Here is a 22,873-nt window from a genome sequence, read left to right on the forward strand (position 1 = left end):
TTAAAACGTCAACAAAAATGTTGGTGAGTTATAGGTTTAACCTATATATATCAAATCATAATAATAGACCACAAGATTTCATATTTCAATACACATCCCATACATAGAGATAAAAATCATTCATATGGTGAACACCTGGTAACCGACATTAACAAGATGCATATATAAGAATATCCCCATCATTCCGGGACACCCTTCGGATATGATATAAATTTCGAAGTACTAAAGCATCCGGTACTTTGGATGGGGTTTGTTAAGCCCAATAGATCTATCTTTAGGATTCACGTCAATTAGGGTGTCTGTTCCCTAATTCTTAGATTACCAGACTTAATAAAAAGGGGCATATTCGATTTCGATAATTCAACCATAGAATGTAGTTTCACGTACTTGTGTCTATTTTGTAAATCATTTATAAAACCTGCATGTATTCTCATCCCAAAAATATTAGATTTCAAAAGTGGGACTATAACTCACTAACACAGATTTTTACTTCGTCGGGAAGTAAGACTTGGCCACTGGTTGATTCTCGAACCTATAACAATATATACATATATATCAAAGTATGTTCAAAATATATTTACAACACTTTTAATATATTTTGATGTTTTAAGTTTATTAAGTCAGCTGTCCTCGTTAGTAACCTACAACTAGTTGTCCACAGTTAGATGTACAGAAATAAATTGATAAATATTATCTTGAATCAATCCACGACCCAGTGTATACGTATCTCAGTATTGATCACAACTCAAACTATATATATTTTAGAATCAACCTCAACCCTGTATAGCTAACTCCAACATTCACATATAGAGTGTCTATGGTTGTTCCGAAATATATATAGATGTGTCGACATGATAGGTCGAAACATTGTATACGTGTCTATGGTATCTCAAGATTACATAATATACAATACAAGTTGATTAAGTTATGGTTGGAATAGATTTGTTACCAATTTTCACGTAGCTAAAATGAGAAAAATTATCCAATCTTGTTTTACCCATAACTTCTTCATTTTAAATCCGTTTTGAGTGAATCAAATTGCTATGGTTTCATATTGAACCCTATTTTATGAATCTAAACAGAAAAAGTATAGGTTTATAGTCGGAAAAATAAGTTACAAGTCGTTTTTGTAAAGGTAGTCATTTCAGTCGAAAGAACGACGTCTAGATGACCATTTTAGAAAACATACTTCCACTTTGAGTTTAACCATAATTTTTGGATATAGTTTCATGTTCATAATAAAAATCATTTTCTCAGAATAACAACTTTTAAATCAAAGTTTATCATAGTTTTTAATTAACTAACCCAAAACAGCCCGCGGTGTTACTACGACGGCGTAAATCCGGTTTTACGGTGTTTTTCGTGTTTCCAGGTTTTAAATCATTAAGTTAGCATATCATATAGATATAGAACATGTGTTTAGTTGATTTTAAAAGTCAAGTTAGAAGGATTAACTTTTGTTTGCGAACAAGTTTAGAATTAACTAAACTATGTTCTAGTGATTACAAGTTTAAACCTTCGAATAAGATAGCTTTATATGTATGAATCGAATGATGTTATGAACATCATTACTACCTTAAGTTCCTTGGATAAACCTACTGGAAAAGATAAAAATGGATCTAGCTTCAATGGATCCTTGGATGGCTCGAAGTTCTTGAAGCAGAATCATGACACGAAAACAAGTTCAAGTAAGATCATCACTTGAAATAAGATTGTTATAGTTATAGAAATTGAACCAAAGTTTGAATATGATTATTACCTTGTATTAGAATGATAACTTACTGTAAGAAACAAAGATTTCTTGAGGTTGGATGATCACCTTACAAGATTGGAAGTGAGCTAGCAAACTTGAAAGTATTCTTGATTTTATGAAACTAGAACTTTTGGAATTTATGAAGAACACTTAGAACTTGAAGATAGAACTTGAGAGAGATCAATTAGATGAAGAAAATTGAAGAATGAAAGTGTTTGTAGGTGTTTTTGGTCGTTGGTGTATGGATTAGATATAAAGGATATGTAATTTTGTTTTCATGTAAATAAGTCATGAATGATTACTCATATTTTTGTAATTTTATGAGATATTTCATGCTAGTTGCCAAATGATGGTTCCCAAATGTGTTAGGTGACTCACATGGTCTGCTAAGAGCTGATCATTGGAGTATATATACCAATAGTACATACATCTAAAAGCTGTGTATTGTACGAGTACGAATACGGGTGCATACGAGTAGAATTGTTGATGAAACTGAACGAGGATATAATTGTAAGCATTTTTGTTAAGTAGAAGTATTTTGATAAGTGTATTGAAGTCTTTCAAAAGTGTATAAATACATATTAAAACACTACATGTATATACATTTTAACTGAGTCGTTAAGTCATCGTTAGTCGTTACATGTAAGTGTTGTTTTGAAACCTTTAGGTTAACGATCTTGTTAAATGTTGTTAACCCAATGTTTATAATATCAAATGAGATTTTAAATTATTATATTATCATGATATTATCATGTATGAATATCTCTTAATATGATATATATACATTAAATGTCTTTACAACGATAATCGTTACATATATGTCTCGTTTAAAAATCATTAAGTTAGTAGTCTTGTTTTTACATATGTAGTTCATTGTTAATATACTTAATGATATGTTTACTTATCATAGTATCATGTTAACTATATATATATATCCATATATATGTCATCATATAGTTTTTACAAGTTTTAACGTTCGTGAATCACCGGTCAACTTGGGTGGTCAATTGTCTATATGAAACATATTTCAATTAATCAAGTCTTAACAAGTTTGATTGCTTAACATGTTGGAAACATTTAATCATGTAAATATCAATCTCAGTTAATATATATAAACATGAAAAAGTTCGGGTCACTACAGTACCTACCCGTTAAATAAATTTCGTCCCGAAATTTTAAGCTGTTGAAGGTGTTGACGAATCTTCTGGAAATAGATGCGGGTATTTCTTCTTCATCTGATCTTCACGCTCCCAGGTGAACTCGGGTCCTCTACGAGCATTCCATCGAACCTTAACAATTGGTATCTTGTTTTGCTTAAGTCTTTTAACCTCACGATCCATTATTTCGACGGGTTCTTCGATGAATTGAAGTTTTTCGTTGATTTGGATTTCATCTAACGGAATAGTGAGATCTTCTTTAGCAAAACATTTCTTCAAATTCGAGACGTGGAAAGTGTTATGTACAGCCGCGAGTTGTTGAGGTAACTCAAGTCGGTAAGCTACTGGTCCGACACGATCAATAATCTTGAATGGTCCAATATACCTTGGATTTAATTTCCCTCGTTTACCAAATCGAACAACGCCTTTCCAAGGTGCAACTTTAAGCATGACCATCTCTCCAATTTCAAATTCTATATCTTTTCTTTTAATGTCAGCGTAGCTCTTTTGTCGACTTTGAGCGGTTTTCAAACGTTGTTGAATTTGGATGATCTTCTCGGTAGTTTCTTGTATAATCTCCGGACCCGTAATCTGTCTATCCCCCACTTCACTCCAAAAAATCGGAGACCTGCACTTTCTACCATAAAGTGCTTCAAACGACGCCATCTCAATGCTTGAATGGTAGCTGTTGTTGTAGGAAAATTCTACTAACGGTAGATGTCGATCCCAACTGTTTCCGAAATCAATAACACATGCTCGTAGCATGTCTTCAAGCGTTTGTATCGTCCTTTCACTCTGCCCATTAGTTTGTGGATGATAGGCAGTACTCATGTCTAGACGAGTTCCTAATGCTTGCTGTAATGTCTGCCAGAATCTTGAAATAAATTTGCCATCCCTATCAGAGATAATAGAGATTGGTATTCCATGTCTGGAGATGACTTCCTTCAAATACAGTCGTGCTAACTTCTCCATCTTGTCATCTTCTCTTATTGGCAGGAAGTGTGCTGATTTGGTGAGACGATCAACTATTACCCAAATAGTATCAAAACCACTTGCAGTCCTTGGCAATTTAGTGATGAAATCCATGGTAATATTTTCCCATTTCCATTCCGGGATTTCGGGTTGTTGAAGTAGACCTGATGGTTTCTGATGCTCAGCTTTGACCTTAAAACACGTCAAACATTCTCCTACGTATTTAGCAACATCGGCTTTCATACCCGGTCACCAAAAATGTTTCTTGAGATCCTTGTACATCTTCCCCGTTCCAGGATGTATTGAGTATCTGGTTTTATGAGCTTCTCTAAGTACCATTTCTCTCATATCTCCAAATTTTGGTACCCAAATCCTTTCAGCCCTATACCGGGTTCCGTCTTCCCGAATATTAAGATGCTTCTCCGATCCTTTGGGTATTTCATCCTTTAAATTTCTCTCTTTTAAAACTCCTTGTTGCGCCTCCTTTATTTGAGTAGTAAGGTTATTATGAATTATTATATTCATAGATTTTACTCGAATGGGTTCTCTGTCCTTCCTGCTCAAGGCATCGGCTACCACATTTGCCTTCCCCGGGTGGTAACGAATCTCAAAGTCGTAATCATTCAATAATTCAATCCACCTACGCTGCCTCATATTCAGTTGTTTCTGATTAAATATGTGTTGAAGACTTTTGTGGTCGGTATATATAATACTTTTAACCCCATATAAGTAGTGCCTCCAAGTCTTTAATGCAAAAACAACTGCGCCTAATTCCAAATCATGCGTCGTATAATTTTGTTCGTGAATCTTCAATTGTCTAGACGCATAAGCAATCACCTTCGTTCGTTGCATTAATACACAACCGAGACCTTGCTTTGATGCGTCACAATAAATCACAAAATCATCATTCCCTTCAGGCAATGACAATATAGGTGCCGTAGTTAGCTTTTTCTTCAATAACTGAAATGCTTTCTCTTGTTCATCATTCCATTCAAATTTCTTCCCTTTATGCGTTAATGCAGTCAGGGGTTTTGCTATTCTGGAAAAGTCTTGGATGAACCTTCTGTAGTAACCAGCTAGTCCTAAAAATTGGAATATGTGTTTCGGAGTTTTCGGGGTTTCTCACTTTTCAACAGTTTCTATCTTTGCCGGATCCACCTTAATACCTTCTTTGTTCACTATGTGACCGAGGAATTGAACTTCTTCCAACCAAAATGCACACTTTGAAAACTTAGCGTACAATTCTTCCTTCCTCAATACTTCTAACACCTTTCTCAAATGTTCACCGTGTTCTTGGTCATTCTTTGAGTAAATAAGTATGTCATCAATGAAAACAATGACAAACTTGTCAAGGTATGTTCCACACATTCGGTTCATAAGGTCCATGAACACAGCTGGTGCATTAGTTAAACCAAACGGCATGACCATAAACTCGTAATGACCGTAACGTGTTCTGAAAGCAGTCTTTGGAATATCATCTTCTTTCACCCGCATTTAATGATACCCGGAACGTAAGTCAATCTTTGAATAAACAGACGAGCCTTGTAGTTGATCAAATAAGTCATCGATTCTCGGTAGTGGGTAGCGGTTCTTGATGGTAAGTTTGTTCAACTCTCGGTAGTCGATACACAACCTGAATGTACCATCTTTCTTCTTGACAAACAAAACAGGAGCTCCCCACGGTGATGTGCTTGGTCGAATGAAACCACGCTCTAAAAGTTCTTGTAATTGGCTTTGTAGTTCTTTCATCTCGCTGGGTGCAATTCTGTAAGGAGCACGAGCTATTGGTGCAGCTCCTGGTACAAGATCTATTTGAAATTCAACGGATCGATGTGGGGGTAATCCCGATAATTCTTTCGGAAATACATCAGGAAATTCTTTTGCGACGGGAACATCATTGATGCTCTTTTCTTCAGTTTGTACTTTCTCGACGTGTGCTAGAACAGCATAGCAACCTTTTCTTATTAGTTTTTGTGCCTTCAAATTACTAATAAGATGTAGCTTCGTGTTGCCCTTTTCTCCGTACACCATTAAGGGTTTTCCTTTTTCTCGTATAATGCGAATTGCATTTTTGTAACAAACGATCTCCGCTTTCACTTCTTTCAACCAGTCCATACCGATTATCACATCAAAACTCCCTAACTCTACTGGTATCAAATCAATCTTAAATGTTTCGCTAACCAGTTTAATTTCTCGATTTCGACATATATTATCTGATGAAATTAATTTACCATTTGCTAATTCGAGTAAAAATTTACTATCCAAAGGCGTCAATGGACAACTTAATTTAGCACAAAAATCTCTACTCATATAGCTTCTATCCGCACCCGAATCAAATAAAACGTAAGAAGATTTATTGTCAATAAGAAACGTACCCGTAACAAGCTCCGGGTCTTCCTGTGCCTCTGCCGCATTAATATTGAAAACTCTTCCACGGCCTTGTCCATTCGTGTTCTCCTGGTTCGGGCAATTTCTAATAATGTGGCCCGGTTTTCCACATTTATAACAAACTACATTGGCATAACTTGCTCCGACACTACTTGCTCCATCATTACTCGTTCCGACACCATTTGTTCCTTTCGTTCTATTAACCCCTGGTCCGTAGACCTCACACTTCGCCGCGCTATGACCATTTCTTTTACACTTGTTGCAAAATTTGGTGCAGAACCCCGAGTGATTCTTTTCAGACCTTTGGCATAGCTGCTTCTGATTGTTGTTGTTGTTGCGGTTATTATTGTTATTGGGATGATTGTTGTAGTTGCTGTTGTTGTTGTTGTTGTTGTTGTTATTGTTGGGCCGTTTGTTGTAGTTGCGATTGATGTTGCGATTGGTGGGATAATTGTTGCGATTATTGTTGTAATTGCTGTTGTTGTTGTATTGGTGATTCTTATCACCGTTTTCCTCCCACTTTCTTTTGACTTGCTTCACATTGGCCTCTTCAGCAATCTGTTCTTTAATTCTTTCTTCAATCTGGTTCACGAGTTTGTGAGCCATTCTACATGCCTGTTGTATGGAGGTGGGCTCGTGTGAACTTATATCTTCTTGGATTCTTTCCGGTAATCCTTTCACAAATGCGTCGATCTTCTCTTCCTCATCTTCGAATGCTCCCGGACATTATAGGCACAATTCTGTGAATCGTCTTTCGTACGTGGTAATATCAAATCCTTGGGTTCGTAACCCTCTAAGTTCTGTCTTGAGCTTATTGACCTCGGTTCTGGGACGGTACTTCTCGTTCATCAAGTGCTTGAATGCTGACCACGGTAGTGCGTACGCATCGTCTTGTCCCACTTGCTCTAGATAGGTATTCCACCATGTTAACGCAGAACCTGTGAAGGTATGCGTAGCGTACTTTACTTTGTCCTCTTCAGTACACTTACTTATGGCAAACACCGATTCGACCTTCTCGGTCCACCGTTTCAATCCGATCGGTCCTTCGGTTCCATCAAATTCCAAAGGTTTGCAGGCATTGAATTCTTTGTAGGTGCATCCTACACGATTTCCTGTACTGCTAGATCCAAGGTTATTGTTGGTATGTAGCGCAGCCTGTACTGCGGCTATGTTTGAAGCTAGAAAAGTACGGAATTCCTCTTCATTCATATTCACGGTGTGTCGAGTAGTCGGTGCCATTTCCTTCAAAATAGTTAAATGGAACAAGTTAATCATACAGAATATTAAGAGTAGTTAATAGTATTTCGTAGCATAATATGAACTCATTTATAAAAGCTTTTTCTTCATATTAGCGTTTTATAAGTTTAAATTTGGGTAGTACCTACCCGTTAAGTTCATACTTAGTAGCTAATATACAATTCAACTACTACAATTCTATATGAAAAACTGATTATAATAATATTTCGCGTTCAAACTTTTACACAATATTTTACAAACTTACAATACCGCTTATTTTACATATAGCATGAAATATAGCACACAATAAATTTGATACAAGATGGTTGTGAAGATAATTCTAGCTAGTACACAAGTCGTTCAGCAAAGGCAATAAAGACACGTAATTCATACGTCCAGAAACAAGTCATGCATTCTGGTTTTACTAGGATTACTTCCCATCCTTGGTCTTGTGGAACATAACCGTTATGGCCGTTGATAAGACAGCGTGTTGTAACGTCGTCAAAGGTACGAGGGTTACGTAATGTCCAACAGTCCCGTAACAATCTAAAAACCTCATTTCTTACCCCAATTACCGACTCCGTCACTTGTGGGAACGTTTTGTTTAATAGTTGTAGCCCGATGTTCTTGTTCTCACTTTGGTGAGAAGCAAACATTACTAATCCGTAAGCATAACATGCTTCTTTATGTTGCATGTTAGCCGCTTTTTCTAAATCACGAAGTCCAATATTCGGATATATTGAGTCAAAATAATTTCTTAACCCATTGCGTAAAATAGCATTTGGGTTCCCCGCAATATATGCGTCAAAGTAAACACATCGTAACTTATGGATTTCCCAATGTGATATCCCCCATCTTTCGAACGAAAGCCTTTTTTAAACCAAGGCATTCTTGGAATGTTCTTCGAATGTCTTACAAACTGATCTCGCCTTAAATAGTTGTGCTGAAGAATTCTGACCGACTCTAGACAAGATTTCATCAATCATGTCTCCGGGTAGGTCTCTTAAAATATTGGGTTGTCTATCCATTTTGTGTTTTTATACTGTAAAATAGACAAGAGTTAGATTCATAAAAAAATACTTATTAATACAAGCAATTTTTACATATATCATAAAGCATAAGCACACTATATTACATATATTACACCACACGAATACAACTATCTTATTCTGACTCGCTTGTTTCTTCTTCTTCGGTTTTGGTTCGTTTTGCCAAGTTTCTAGGGATATATGATGTTCCCCTAATACGAGCCGTCGTAATCCACATTGGTTTAGAAAAACCTGGTGGTTTAGAGGTTCCCGGGTCATTGTTACAACTTAAGGACTTCGGGGGTTGACGATACATATAAAGTTCATCGGGGTTGGAATTAGATTTCTCTATTTTTATGCCCTTTCCCTTATTATTTTCTTTTGCCTTTTTAAATTTAGTTGGGGTAATTTCTATAACATCATCGGAATTCTCGTCGGAATCCGATTCATCGGAGAATTGGTAATCCTCCCAATATTTTGCTTCCTTGGCGGAAACATGATGCGAAGCGAGGTGTATATAAAATAGTTATTATTTTACTAGGAAATACTATTAAATACGATACAATTTTACACAAGATATTTATTTATTTATAGAATGGATATACTTAAACCTTGCTACAACACTTATAGGCAGTGTACCTAATCGTACAGTAGTGTAGTTTTTAGTAAGTCCGGTTCGTTCCACAGGGAAATCTTTAAACAAAGCTCAACGCTATATTAGTTTACTTTTATTAAAAATACAAATATATATTTAAGTAATATTATTATTATAAAGGGGGGTTTTTACCGTTTAATGACCGGTTTGTCGATTTTAAAACTTTAGTCGCAGTTAAAACCTAATGTAAAATATAAAATAAATACAAGACTTAAATTAAAGCGTAAAGTAAATAATGATAATGAAATTGCGAATAATAAAAATGCGATAAAATAAACTTGCGATAATTAAAAAGTACGATAATTAAAAGTGCGATAAAATAAAATAAATAAAAGTGCGATAATTAGAAGTGCAATTAAATATAAAATAAAGGAAATTAAATATGAAATAAAAGAATTATGCTTATTTAAACTTCCGTAATCATGATGTTTGACGTGTTGATTTTAGTTTTATGCCCATGGGTTAATTGTCCTTTGTCCTGGATTATTCAATATGTCCGTCTGGTTTTTGTCCATAACAGTCCATCAGTCATAAATATAAATTGCAAGTGTCCTCGTCAAATTATTATTATACCCGAAGATAAATATTCCAACTAATTGGGGATTCGAATTGTAACAAGGTTTTAATACTTTGTTTAATGAATACACCAGGTTATCGACTGCGTGTAAACCAAGGTTTTACTACTTTGTTAACAATTACACCAATTACCCTTGAATGTAATTTCACCCCTGTTTTAATTATTCTAGTGGCTATTAATCCATTCCCGTGTCCGGTTAAATGAACGATTATTCGTACATATAAATACCCCGCCCATCGTGTCCGATCGAGTGTTTATGGTAATTTATAGGGACGCCCAATTGTAAATCTTTATATTAACATTAACAAACTTTCATTTAGTTAAACAAATATAAAGCCCATTATTAGCCCATAGTCTAGTTTCCACAAGTGTCGTTCTTTTGTCCAAACCCCAATTATGGTACAAAGCCCAATTACCCAATTTTAGTAATTAGCCCAACATCATGATTACTTCGTTTTAAATAAGCATAATAATAACTTAGCTACGAGACATTAAAGTAAAAAGGTTGAACATAACTTACAATGATTAAAAATAGCGTAGCGTTACACGGACAGAATTTCGACTTACACCCTTACAACATTCGCTAACATACCCTTATTATTAGAATTATAATTAAAATTAAAATATAAATTATAAATATAAATATATTTACGTATGAAGAGGAAGAAAAAAAAGATATCAAATTTGATCAGAATTCGGTTGGCTTTATAGCCAGGGTTGAAAATTAGGGCTCCGCGACTCGCGGCAAAATGCCCTTAAAACTCCGCGAGTCGCGGAGATATATTTACAGCTCACACCCTTGGAGTTTCTTGCTGCCGACGGTTTTTAATATATATATATAATATATATATAATTAATATAATTAATTATATATTATATTATATTTATATACATAGTTAACTTGTAATTTTTAGTCCGTTGCGTCGAGCGTTAAGAGTTGACTCTAGTCCCGGTTCCGGATTTTCGAACGTCCTCGCGTACAATTTAATATCTTGTACTTTGCGTTTTGAATCTTGTACTTCTGTAATTTCGAGACGTTTCTTATCAATAATTGGAACCTTTTTTATTGTCTTTTGTTCTTTTGAGCTTTTTGGTCGTTTGCGTCTTCAATTCGTCGAATCTGTCTTTTGTCTTCACCTTTTATTATTTAAACGAATATCACTTGTAAATAGAACAATTGCAACTAAAAGCTTGTCTTTCTTGAGGAATAATGCTATGAAATATATGTTCGTTTTTAGCATTATCAAATATTCCCACACTTGAGCGTTGCTTGTCCTCAAGCAATATTGTCTTGAAATACTAGAATCACTTCTTTATTCTTCACACTTTGTACATCAGTGATTTCTATACGGCGGTATAAACAATGGTAGTAACGATATGGTTTACAGTCCCACATGACTATAAAAATTTAGATCCATTAAAGAAATTGGATCTTTATGAAAACATTTGATCTTTTGAAAATTAAATCTAGTTTTTACCCTAGATAAGTTTTCCGGAATAACCCTTTACCGGTGTTTGCAAAATATTTGTGGGTTTGGTGGGTTTCAGATTTGAAAATTTTAGCTCAAAACTTGCGGTTTTGTGTCACCCACTTGCTAACCTTGTATTTGGAAAGCAACACGTCCAGTTTACTTGTTCCGTATATTACCTTTCGGCAAACTACCGTCCGGTTGTAAAGGAAAGCGTTGAACAAGCAACTGTTAAGGCAATGTCCCGTGACATGCTTTTGATTATGGTCTATAACGTGTCGGACGCAATTACTATCCTTGGTAGGTGTAACATCCCGCGTTTTTCCGTTAAATTTATTTTTAACACCGTCTTTTTTTTTTTAAAATAATATCTTTCGTATTTAAATTAATAGTTTCCGTGAGTAACGTTCATTATATTCCCGCTATTTAATTTTGACATCACCCGTTTACTCGAGCGTTTTAAAAATATTCGATCGGTTAAATCCCGCACCCGCTTTGAAACTCGAGGGACCGGAGTTGCCAAATGGGCAAACTAGTTGACTAGGTCAACTAGTCAACCCATTTTTCCACCATTTCCATCATCTCCCTCTCTCTCTCTTTCTTTCTTTTTTTTCTCTCAAGAACACAAACATAATTCATCATCTAAATTCGGATCGGGAAGCAAACTTCAAAACAAATTACATATTCGTGATCCTCTCATCATCCTCTTCGATTTGGTACCAATTTCATCCATTTTGGGTAACATTTCTAAAACACTAAATTTCTCTAAATTCGTTTTATATACTTGAAATTGTGTTAGTTAGTGTCTATGGCTCGTGTGTAACATGAATATATGTTTTGTTTGCTCGATTTGTGGTTTGGAGTAACTAGTTTGAGTTTTTGAAATGGGTTTGCTTAATCCTTGATTTTGGATGAGTTAATGTTGTTAGATTGTTAAAGTGCATGTTATAATTGTGTTACTAGTATCATTAGCCACATTTGGATGTGTAGGTTGATTAAGAAAACTTCAAAAACCCGATTAATGATTTTGTGATGTTTGACTAGGGTTTGATAGTTCTTGACATGAACTTTTGGATGCTTAAATGCCATGGAATGTTAATTGTTAGTGTTTAGTTGTAATGTATGCCTAATTACCTTCGAAACGGCATATCGTATGTGTAAATTGGATTCCCGAATCATAAAATACGTTTTACGAAATTGAAACTTTGAAAATGGACTTTTAAACGATCACTTGACGAGAAATCGGTTATGGAAAATGTTGTTTTTGTTTGATGAAACATGTTTAGTTGTGTTCCTTGTCAAAAGAGCTTTCCAACGGTATAAGATACGCTTCCTAATTGTTTACGGTTTGAGTTTTGCGTTTGTTTGAAATTTTACCAAGCCTTGAACAAGTGAAACAGGCCAGGGACCAGGCCACGGCCATTGTCGCGCCGCGGAGCAATTTGTCGCGCCGTGGCCCAAAGGGTGATTTTAGAACATGTTTTTCAAGCTTTCTGACCTTCAACATAGGCATTTGTCGCGCCGCGGAGCAATTTGTCGCGCCGTGACAATTGCCTGTTTCATCCGAACTTCAGCAAACTTGTTTTGGCCATAACTTTTTGACCGTAACTCCGTTTTCGATGAATCAAATATCGTTGGAAACGTAATAAGATTTCCTTTCTAATGGTAAGGTTTTGAAATGTCAACTCAAACTTTATTACAATCATTCTAACATGCTTTTATACTTGATTCTTGCATGAAACTTGACAACGTGATTCACATGCTATACTATTCGAGTCGTAACGAGCCATAGGACTAATTGAACACATTTCACCCAACCATGTGTCGTAACCGGTTAATTGATACAATTTACTTGTTTAGGTCAAGACTAAGCAACTTTCATGCACACGTTTACTTTGTGAAGTACCTTTATACTCGTGCACTCGAGGTGAGATCATAGTCCCACCTTTTCAACAACTTTTTATACTTTTAAATTGTGGGCTGAGAAACATATGCTTTGTTACATTTTGTACTACTTACTTTTATACTTTGAACACAAGTACAAGGAAAACAAACATTCTACAGCGAGTTTAGAACAAAAATCCTCAATTCGATTATCATTAGTTACACTTGCCGGGTGTAAGCGAGAACTTATGTTATATGGCCATATGGGTTGACAACCCTCATCTTTGACGGTTCGCTACCGTCTACGGATGAAATATATTTTCGAGAATCAGTGTTTGTTCTAGCACTAAGTGATGGGGTATACAATGGAAGGAATGTTAAGCTTTGATAATTGGGTGCTCGCGAACCAACTTTTGGAATGCAACTTTTGGATGATCAATTTATGGAAATACTAAATCTTGTGGTTCAAAATATAACATTTACTAATACACCTATGATTTCACCAACGTTTTTCGTTGACAGTTTTCTATATGTTTCTCAGGTTCATACATGGCTATTTGATACATGCTTCCGCGTACATTCATACTTGCTTGGGGTCAAGCATACATGCATACACTCTGATTTCTTGCTTGGAGTCAAGCATACATACATGCATACGCTAGTGATAGCACCTTTGGATTCAAACATATTGTTTACATACTTACGCTATTTATAGCAACTGTGATTTTAAACTAATTATGTCGCAAGATATTTCATTTGTACTTTACTACTTTTGTAAACTTAAACTTGTTGTCGATCCGTTTGGTGAACTAAACTTTGCAAGTCATGCACGTTTCAAATGAATGCGACATAATTTTGGTCAAACGCGTCTCATATAGGGACTATGACCACGCAACGGGACCTAAGTAGCGGCGCCGTCAATGACGATTTGGTCGGGTCGCTACAGATGGTATCAGAGCGTTGGTTGTAGGGAACTAGGACGTGCATTAGTGTGTCTAACAGAGTCGTTAGGACGCATTAGTGAGTCTAGACTACAACCGGATAGTTAGCATTTGCATTCTTACATACATTTGCTATAGATAGCACTTACTTGACTACTTGTGCATTATACTTGAATCATTCTTAGGCAAACTTTTTAATGGTACCCAACCTTCATCATACGAACTCGTATTCCGCCACTTTTTGGTAACACACGTAAATTCATGATTCATACACGTATGGATGACGACGACTTCATTAGTCACACTCGTTCGGGAACTCTGTCTCCCGGATTGTTATTTGCCACCGTTTCAACTTACTCTCGGTTTCTCACTGGTGTTTCTTACTATCTACTTTTTGGTGTTACTACCATCACTACTCTAGGTGAGTATCGTCATCAACATTTATCACTACGGTTGTGTGCTACTCGTTATCATGACTCGTTACTCTTTTCATACCTAAATACATTATTGTTTGAATCGAACCGATTTGACGTTAACAATCATTTATACACTTCCCGCGGGGAAACGCTTCTTTAGAGTTGTAGAAACTATTTCGATTTAATACGAGTCACGTTTGAGACGTCGTTACATTTTGTTCATTTTAGATTTTCGCGATGACACGAACTTGAATCTATAGAGTGATGTGGGAATGGAGGTATGAGTTAGCGTAATATAACGACACTCGATCAACGTGGTTATATTACAGTAAGACATACCAAAGTTCTAGTGACGCGTGATGGTGGTTAGACTCGATCAACCTAAACACCACCATGTGCCATGTACATGACTTCATCCTTTCATGTTTGGACATCCGAAAACTCCGAGAATATTGATAACAACCATACCGGGGACACCCCTTCGACTTTTGTCGAACTATACTTATGCTTCCGAATGAATTACCGATTCCTCTCGACTTCAACCGTATGTTACACGTGGATACTATCTCGTCCTCGCACAGTCTTATTGACTAATTACGATTTACTCGTTATGCTCGCACCGAGGCGGAAACTTCTTTTGCATCACCCTCGTACTTCCGGTTCAGGAGGTCCTTATTCTAAATTCCCAATGGAGAGAGACTCTCCACGTTATACTAGTATTCACCTCGAGGGTGAATAGTTCCGACGAACGTTTTTCTTTCAGAAACCGATGAGGACTTGCCCCGACGAACGTTTTTGGAAACTGATAAATCTTTCGCGACGCGAATTTTCTTGAGAAATTTGTCCTAGCTAACGTTTTCAATTCCTAGCAAACTTGTTCAATATGCCTTAGGGAAATGTACCCCGTTTCGGATCGAGATCCTCGTTTCACTTCTAGATTTTGGAGTACCTTACAAAAAGCCTCGGGACCGCGTTTATACATGAGTACCGCGTACCATCCACAACCCGACGGACCGAACAAACATGCGATTTAAACCTTGGAAACCATAATACAAGTTTGTATTACCAATTTCAAATTTACTTGAGAAAAATATTTTCCTTAAACCGAATCCTCGTACTACAATGATTTTCATTCGAGTTTTAACGTCACTCCTTTTGAAACCACATGTGACCGGAAACGTCATTCTCCTTTGTCGAACCAAGTAAACGATGATCAATTCACCGGGGCCGAGGTTATTCATGAGCAACCGAGAAAATTTATTCATATTCGGGTAAAACCCTACGCGACTCGTAATCACCAAGAGCTACGCCGATGTTAGACGTAAACATTTCAAATTCCACGTGGGAAACCGCGTCACGTTAAGAGTCGCACCTTGGAAAGGTGCAATCCGTTTCGGGAAACGTAGGAATGTAAATCCACTATATTTCGATCCTTTAAATTCTTGGGGTGTTTTGGACCCGTCGCTAGCCGTTTAGACTTTTCCGACTCATTTTGAGTCTCCGTTTATCCTACATTCGATGTATCAACTCAAAGACGTGTTTTGCGAAACGAGAACTTGTTATCTCCTTTGATGAACTCACTATCGACGATAAACCTCACTTCCTAGGAGGACCGATTGAAACCATGAATCATGGAAGCCAAACCTTAAAACAACATATGATCCCGACCGTCAAAATTCGTGGAAATACTCAAGGACGTACCTTCACTTATTCGTAGAATTTACAACGCAAGATCTCGAGTAAGATTCAACAACTACTACTTCCAACTAAATTTCGGGACGAAATTTCTTTTGAGGTGTGGATAATGTAACATCCCGCGTTTTTCCGTTAAATTTATTTTTAACACCGTCTTTTTTTTTTAAAATAATATCTTTCGTATTTAAATTAATAGTTTCCGTGAGTAACGTTCATTATATTCCCGCTATTTAATTTTGACATCACCCGTTTACTCGAGCGTTTTAAAAATATTCGATCGGTTAAATCCCGCACCCGCTTTGAAACTCGAGGGACCGGAGTTGCCAAATGGGCAAACTAGTTGACTAGGTCAACTAGTCAACCCATTTTTCCACCATTTCCATCATCTCCCTCTCTCTCTCTTTCTTTCTTTTTTTTCTCTCAAGAACACAAACATAATTCATCATCTAAATTCGGATCGGGAAGCAAACTTCAAAACAAATTACATATTCGTGATCCTCTCATCATCCTCTTCGATTTGGTACCAATTTCATCCATTTTGGGTAACATTTCTAAAACACTAAATTTCTCTAAATTCGTTTTATATACTTGAAATTGTGTTAGTTAGTGTCTATGGCTCGTGTGTAACATGAATATATGTTTTGTTTGCTCGATTTGTGGTTTGGAGTAACTAGTTTGAGTTTTTGAAATGGGTTTGCTTAATCCTTGATTTTGGATGAGTTAATGTTGTTAGATTGTTAAAGTGCATGTTATAATTGTGTTACTAGTATCATTAGCCACATTTGGATGTGTAGGTTGATTAAGAAAACTTCAAAAACCCGATTAATGATTTTGTGATGTTTGACTAGGGTTTGATAGTTCTTGACATGAACTTTTGGATGCTTAAATGCCATGGAATGTTAATTGTTAGTGTTTAGTTGTAATGTATGCCTAATTACCTTCGAAACGGCATATCGTATGTGTAAATTGGATTCCCGAATCATAAAATACGTTTTACGAAATTGAAACTTTGAAAATGGACTTTTAAACGATCACTTGACGAGAAATCGGTTATGGAAAATGTTGTTTTTGTTTGATGAAACATGTTTAGTTGTGTTCCTTGTCAAAAGAGCTTTCCAACGGTATAAGATACGCTTCCTAATTGTTTACGGTTTGAGTTTTGCGTTTGTTTGAAATTTTACCAAGCCTTGAACAAGTGAAACAGGCCAGGGACCAGGCCACGGCCATTGTCGCGCCGCGGAGCAATTTGTCGCGCCGTGGCCCAAAGGGTGATTTTAGAACATGTTTTTCAAGCTTTCTGACCTTCAACATAGGCATTTGTCGCGCCGCGGAGCAATTTGTCGCGCCGTGACAATTGCCTGTTTCATCCGAACTTCAGCAAACTTGTTTTGGCCATAACTTTTTGACCGTAACTCCGTTTTCGATGAATCAAATATCGTTGGAAATGTAATAAGATTTCCTTTCTAATGGTAAGGTTTTGAAATGTCAACTCAAACTTTATTACAATCGTTCTAACATGCTTTTATACTTGATTCTTGCATGAAACTTGACAACGTGATTCACATGCTATACTATTCGAGTCGTAACGAGCCATAGGACTAATTGAACACATTTCACCCAACCATGTGTCGTAACTGGTTAATTGATACAATTTACTTGTTTAGGTCAAGACTAAGCAACTTTCATGCACACGTTTACTTTGTGAAGTACCTTTATACTCGTGCACTCGAGGTGAGATCATAGTCCCACCTTTTCAACAACTTTTTATACTTTTAAATTGTGGGCTGAGAAACATATGCTTTGTTACATTTTGTACTACTTACTTTTATACTTTGAACACAAGTACAAGGAAAACAAACATTCTACAGCGAGTTTAGAACAAAAATCCTCAATTCGATTATCATTAGTTACACTTGCCGGGTGTAAGCGAGAACTTATGTTATATGGCCATATGGGTTGACAACCCTCATCTTTGACGGTTCGCTACCGTCTACGGATGAAATATATTTTCGAGAATCAGTGTTTGTTCTAGCACTAAGTGATGGGGTATACAATGGAAGGAATGTTAAGCTTTGATAATTGGGTGCTCGCGAACCAACTTTTGGAATGCAACTTTTGGATGATAAATTTATGGAAATACTAAATCTTGTGGTTCAAAATATAACATTTACTAATACACCTATGATTTCACCAACGTTTTTCGTTGACAGTTTTCTATATGTTTCTCAGGTTCATACATGGCTATTTGATACATGCTTCCGCGTACATTCATACTTGCTTGGGGTCAAGCATACATGCATACACTCTGATTTCTTGCTTGGAGTCAAGCATACATACATGCATACGCTAGTGATAGCACCTTTGGATTCAAACATATTGTTTACATACTTACGCTATTTATAGCAACTGTGATTTTAAACTAATTATGTCGCAAGATATTTCATTTGTACTTTACTACTTTTGTAAACTTAAACTTGTTGTCGATCCGTTTGGTGAACTAAACTTTGCAAGTCATGCACGTTTCAAATGAATGCGACATAATTTTGGTCAAACGCGTCTCATATAGGGACTATGACCACGCAACGGGACCTAAGTAGCGGCGCCGTCAATGACGATTTGGTCGGGTCGCTACAGATGGTATCAGAGCGTTGGTTGTAGGGAACTAGGACGTGCATTAGTGTGTCTAACAGAGTCGTTAGGACGCATTAGTGAGTCTAGACTACAACCGGATAGTTAGCATTTGCATTCTTACATACATTTGCTATAGATAGCACTTACTTGACTACTTGTGCATTATACTTGAATCATTCTTAGGCAAACTTTTTAATGGTACCCAACCTTCATCATACGAACTCGTATTCCGCCACTTTTTGGTAACACACGTAAATTCATGATTCATACACGTATGGATGACGACGACTTCATTAGTCACACTCGTTCGGGAACTCTGTCTCCCGGATTGTTATTTGCCACCGTTTTAACTTACTCTCGGTTTCTCACTGGTGTTTCTTACTATCTACTTTTTGGTGTTACTACCATCACTACTCTAGGTGAGTATCGTCATCAACATTTATCACTACGGTTGCGTGCTACTCGTTATCATGACTCGTTACTCTTTTCATACCTAAATACATTATTGTTTGAATCGAACCGATTTGACGTTAACAATCATTTATACACTTCCCGCGGGGAAACGCTTCTTTAGAGTTGTAGAAACTATTTCGATTTAATACGAGTCACGTTTGAGACGTCGTTACATTTTGTTCATTTTAGATTTTCGCGATGACACGAACTTGAATCTATAGAGTGATGTGGGAATGGAGGTATGAGTTAGCGTAATATAACGACACTCGATCAACGTGGTTATATTACGGTAAGACATACCAAAGTTCTAGTGACGCGTGATGGTGGTTAGACTCGATCAACCTAAACACCACCATGTGCCATGTACATGACTTCATCCTTTCATGTTTGGACATCCGAAAACTCCGAGAATATTGATAACAACCATACCGGGGACACCCCTTCGACTTTTGTCGAACTATACTTATGCTTCCGAATGAATTACCGATTCCTCTCGACTTCAACCGTATGTTACACGTGGATACTATCTCGTCCTCGCACAGTCTTATTGACTAATTACGATTTACTCGTTATGCTCGCACCGAGGCGGAAACTTCTTTTGCATCACCCTCGTACTTCCGGTTCAGGAGGTCCTTATTCTAAATTCCCAATGGAGAGAGACTCTCCACGTTATACTAGTATTCACCTCGAGGGTGAATAGTTCCGACGAACGTTTTTCTTTCAGAAACCGATGAGGACTTGCCCCGACGAACGTTTTTGGAAACTGATAAATCTTTCGCGACGCGAATTTTCTTGAGAAATTTGTCCTAGCTAACGTTTTCAATTCCTAGCAAACTTGTTCAATATGCCTTAGGGAAATGTACCCCGTTTCGGATCGAGATCCTCGTTTCACTTCTAGATTTTGGAGTACCTTACAAAAAGCCTCGGGACCGCGTTTAGACATGAGTACCGCGTACCATCCACAACCCGACGGACCGAACAAACATGCGATTTAAACCTTGGAAACCATAATACAAGTTTGTATTACCAATTTCAAATTTACTTGAGAAAAATATTTTCCTTAAACCGAATCCTCGTACTACAATGATTTTCATTCGAGTTTTAACGTCACTCCTTTTGAAACCACATGTGACCGGAAACGTCATTCTCCTTTGTCGAACCAAGTAAACGATGATCAATTCACCGGGGCCGAGGTTATTCATGAGCAACCGAGAAAATTTATTCATATTCGGGTAAAACCCTACGCGACTCGTAATCACCAAGAGCTACGCCGATGTTAGACGTAAACATTTCAAATTCCACGTGGGAAACCGCGTCACGTTAAGAGTCGCACCTTGGAAAGGTGCAATCCGTTTCGGGAAACGTAGGAATGTAAATCCACTATATTTCGATCCTTTAAATTCTTGGGGTGTTTTGGACCCGTCGCTAGCCGTTTAGACTTTTCCGACTCATTTTGAGTCTCCGTTTATCCTACATTCGATGTATCAACTCAAAGACGTGTTTTGCGAAACGAGAACTTGTTATCTCCTTTGATGAACTCACTATCGACGATAAACCTCACTTCCTAGGAGGACCGATTGAAACCATGAATCATGGAAGCCAAACCTTAAAACAACATATGATCCCGACCGTCAAAATTCGTGGAAATACTCAAGGACGTACCTTCACTTATTCGTAGAATTTACAACGCAAGATCTCGAGTAAGATTCAACAACTACTACTTCCAACTAAATTTCGGGACGAAATTTCTTTTGAGGTGTGGATAATGTAACATCCCGCGTTTTTCCGTTAAATTTATTTTTAACACCGTCTTTTTTTTTTAAAATAATATCTTTCGTATTTAAATTAATAGTTTCCGTGAGTAACGTTCATTATATTCCCGCTATTTAATTTTGACATCACCCGTTTACTCGAGCGTTTTAAAAATATTCGATCGGTTAAATCCCGCACCCGCTTTGAAACTCGAGGGACCGGAGTTGCCAAATGGGCAAACTAGTTGACTAGGTCAACTAGTCAACCCATTTTTCCACCATTTCCATCATCTCCCTCTCTCTCTCTTTCTTTCTTTTTTTTCTCTCAAGAACACAAACATAATTCATCATCTAAATTCGGATCGGGAAGCAAACTTCAAAACAAATTACATATTCGTGATCCTCTCATCATCCTCTTCGATTTGGTACCAATTTCATCCATTTTGGGTAACATTTCTAAAACACTAAATTTCTCTAAATTCGTTTTATATACTTGAAATTGTGTTAGTTAGTGTCTATGGCTCGTGTGTAACATGAATATATGTTTTGTTTGCTCGATTTGTGGTTTGGAGTAACTAGTTTGAGTTTTTGAAATGGGTTTGCTTAATCCTTGATTTTGGATGAGTTAATGTTGTTAGATTGTTAAAGTGCATGTTATAATTGTGTTACTAGTATCATTAGCCACATTTGGATGTGTAGGTTGATTAAGAAAACTTCAAAAACCCGATTAATGATTTTGTGATGTTTGACTAGGGTTTGATAGTTCTTGACATGAACTTTTGGATGCTTAAATGCCATGGAATGTTAATTGTTAGTGTTTAGTTGTAATGTATGCCTAATTACCTTCGAAACGGCATATCGTATGTGTAAATTGGATTCCCGAATCATAAAATACGTTTTACGAAATTGAAACTTTGAAAATGGACTTTTAAACGATCACTTGACGAGAAATCGGTTATGGAAAATGTTGTTTTTGTTTGATGAAACATGTTTAGTTGTGTTCCTTGTCAAAAGAGCTTTCCAACGGTATAAGATACGCTTCCTAATTGTTTACGGTTTGAGTTTTGCGTTTGTTTGAAATTTTACCAAGCCTTGAACAAGTGAAACAGGCCAGGGACCAGGCCACGGCCATTGTCGCGCCGCGGAGCAATTTGTCGCGCCGTGGCCCAAAGGGTGATTTTAGAACATGTTTTTCAAGCTTTCTGACCTTCAACATAGGCATTTGTCGCGCCGCGGAGCAATTTGTCGCGCCGTGACAATTGCCTGTTTCATCCGAACTTCAGCAAACTTGTTTTGGCCATAACTTTTTGACCGTAACTCCGTTTTCGATGAATCAAATATCGTTGGAAACGTAATAAGATTTCCTTTCTAATGGTAAGGTTTTGAAATGTCAACTCAAACTTTATTACAATCGTTCTAACATGCTTTTATACTTGATTCTTGCATGAAACTTGACAACGTGATTCACATGCTATACTATTCGAGTCGTAACGAGCCATAGGACTAATTGAACACATTTCACCCAACCATGTGTCGTAACCGGTTAATTGATACAATTTACTTGTTTAGGTCAAGACTAAGCAACTTTCATGCACACGTTTACTTTGTGAAGTACCTTTATACTCGTGCACTCGAGGTGAGATCATAGTCCCACCTTTTCAACAACTTTTTATACTTTTAAATTGTGGGCTGAGAAACATATGCTTTGTTACATTTTGTACTACTTACTTTTATACTTTGAACACAAGTACAAGGAAAACAAACATTCTACAGCGAGTTTAGAACAAAAATCCTCAATTCGATTATCATTAGTTACACTTGCCGGGTGTAAGCGAGAACTTATGTTATATGGCCATATGGGTTGACA

The sequence above is a fragment of the Rutidosis leptorrhynchoides genome, chromosome 4 (assembly GCF_046630445.1).
Source record: "Rutidosis leptorrhynchoides isolate AG116_Rl617_1_P2 chromosome 4, CSIRO_AGI_Rlap_v1, whole genome shotgun sequence".
Taxonomy (NCBI): domain Eukaryota; kingdom Viridiplantae; phylum Streptophyta; class Magnoliopsida; order Asterales; family Asteraceae; genus Rutidosis; species Rutidosis leptorrhynchoides.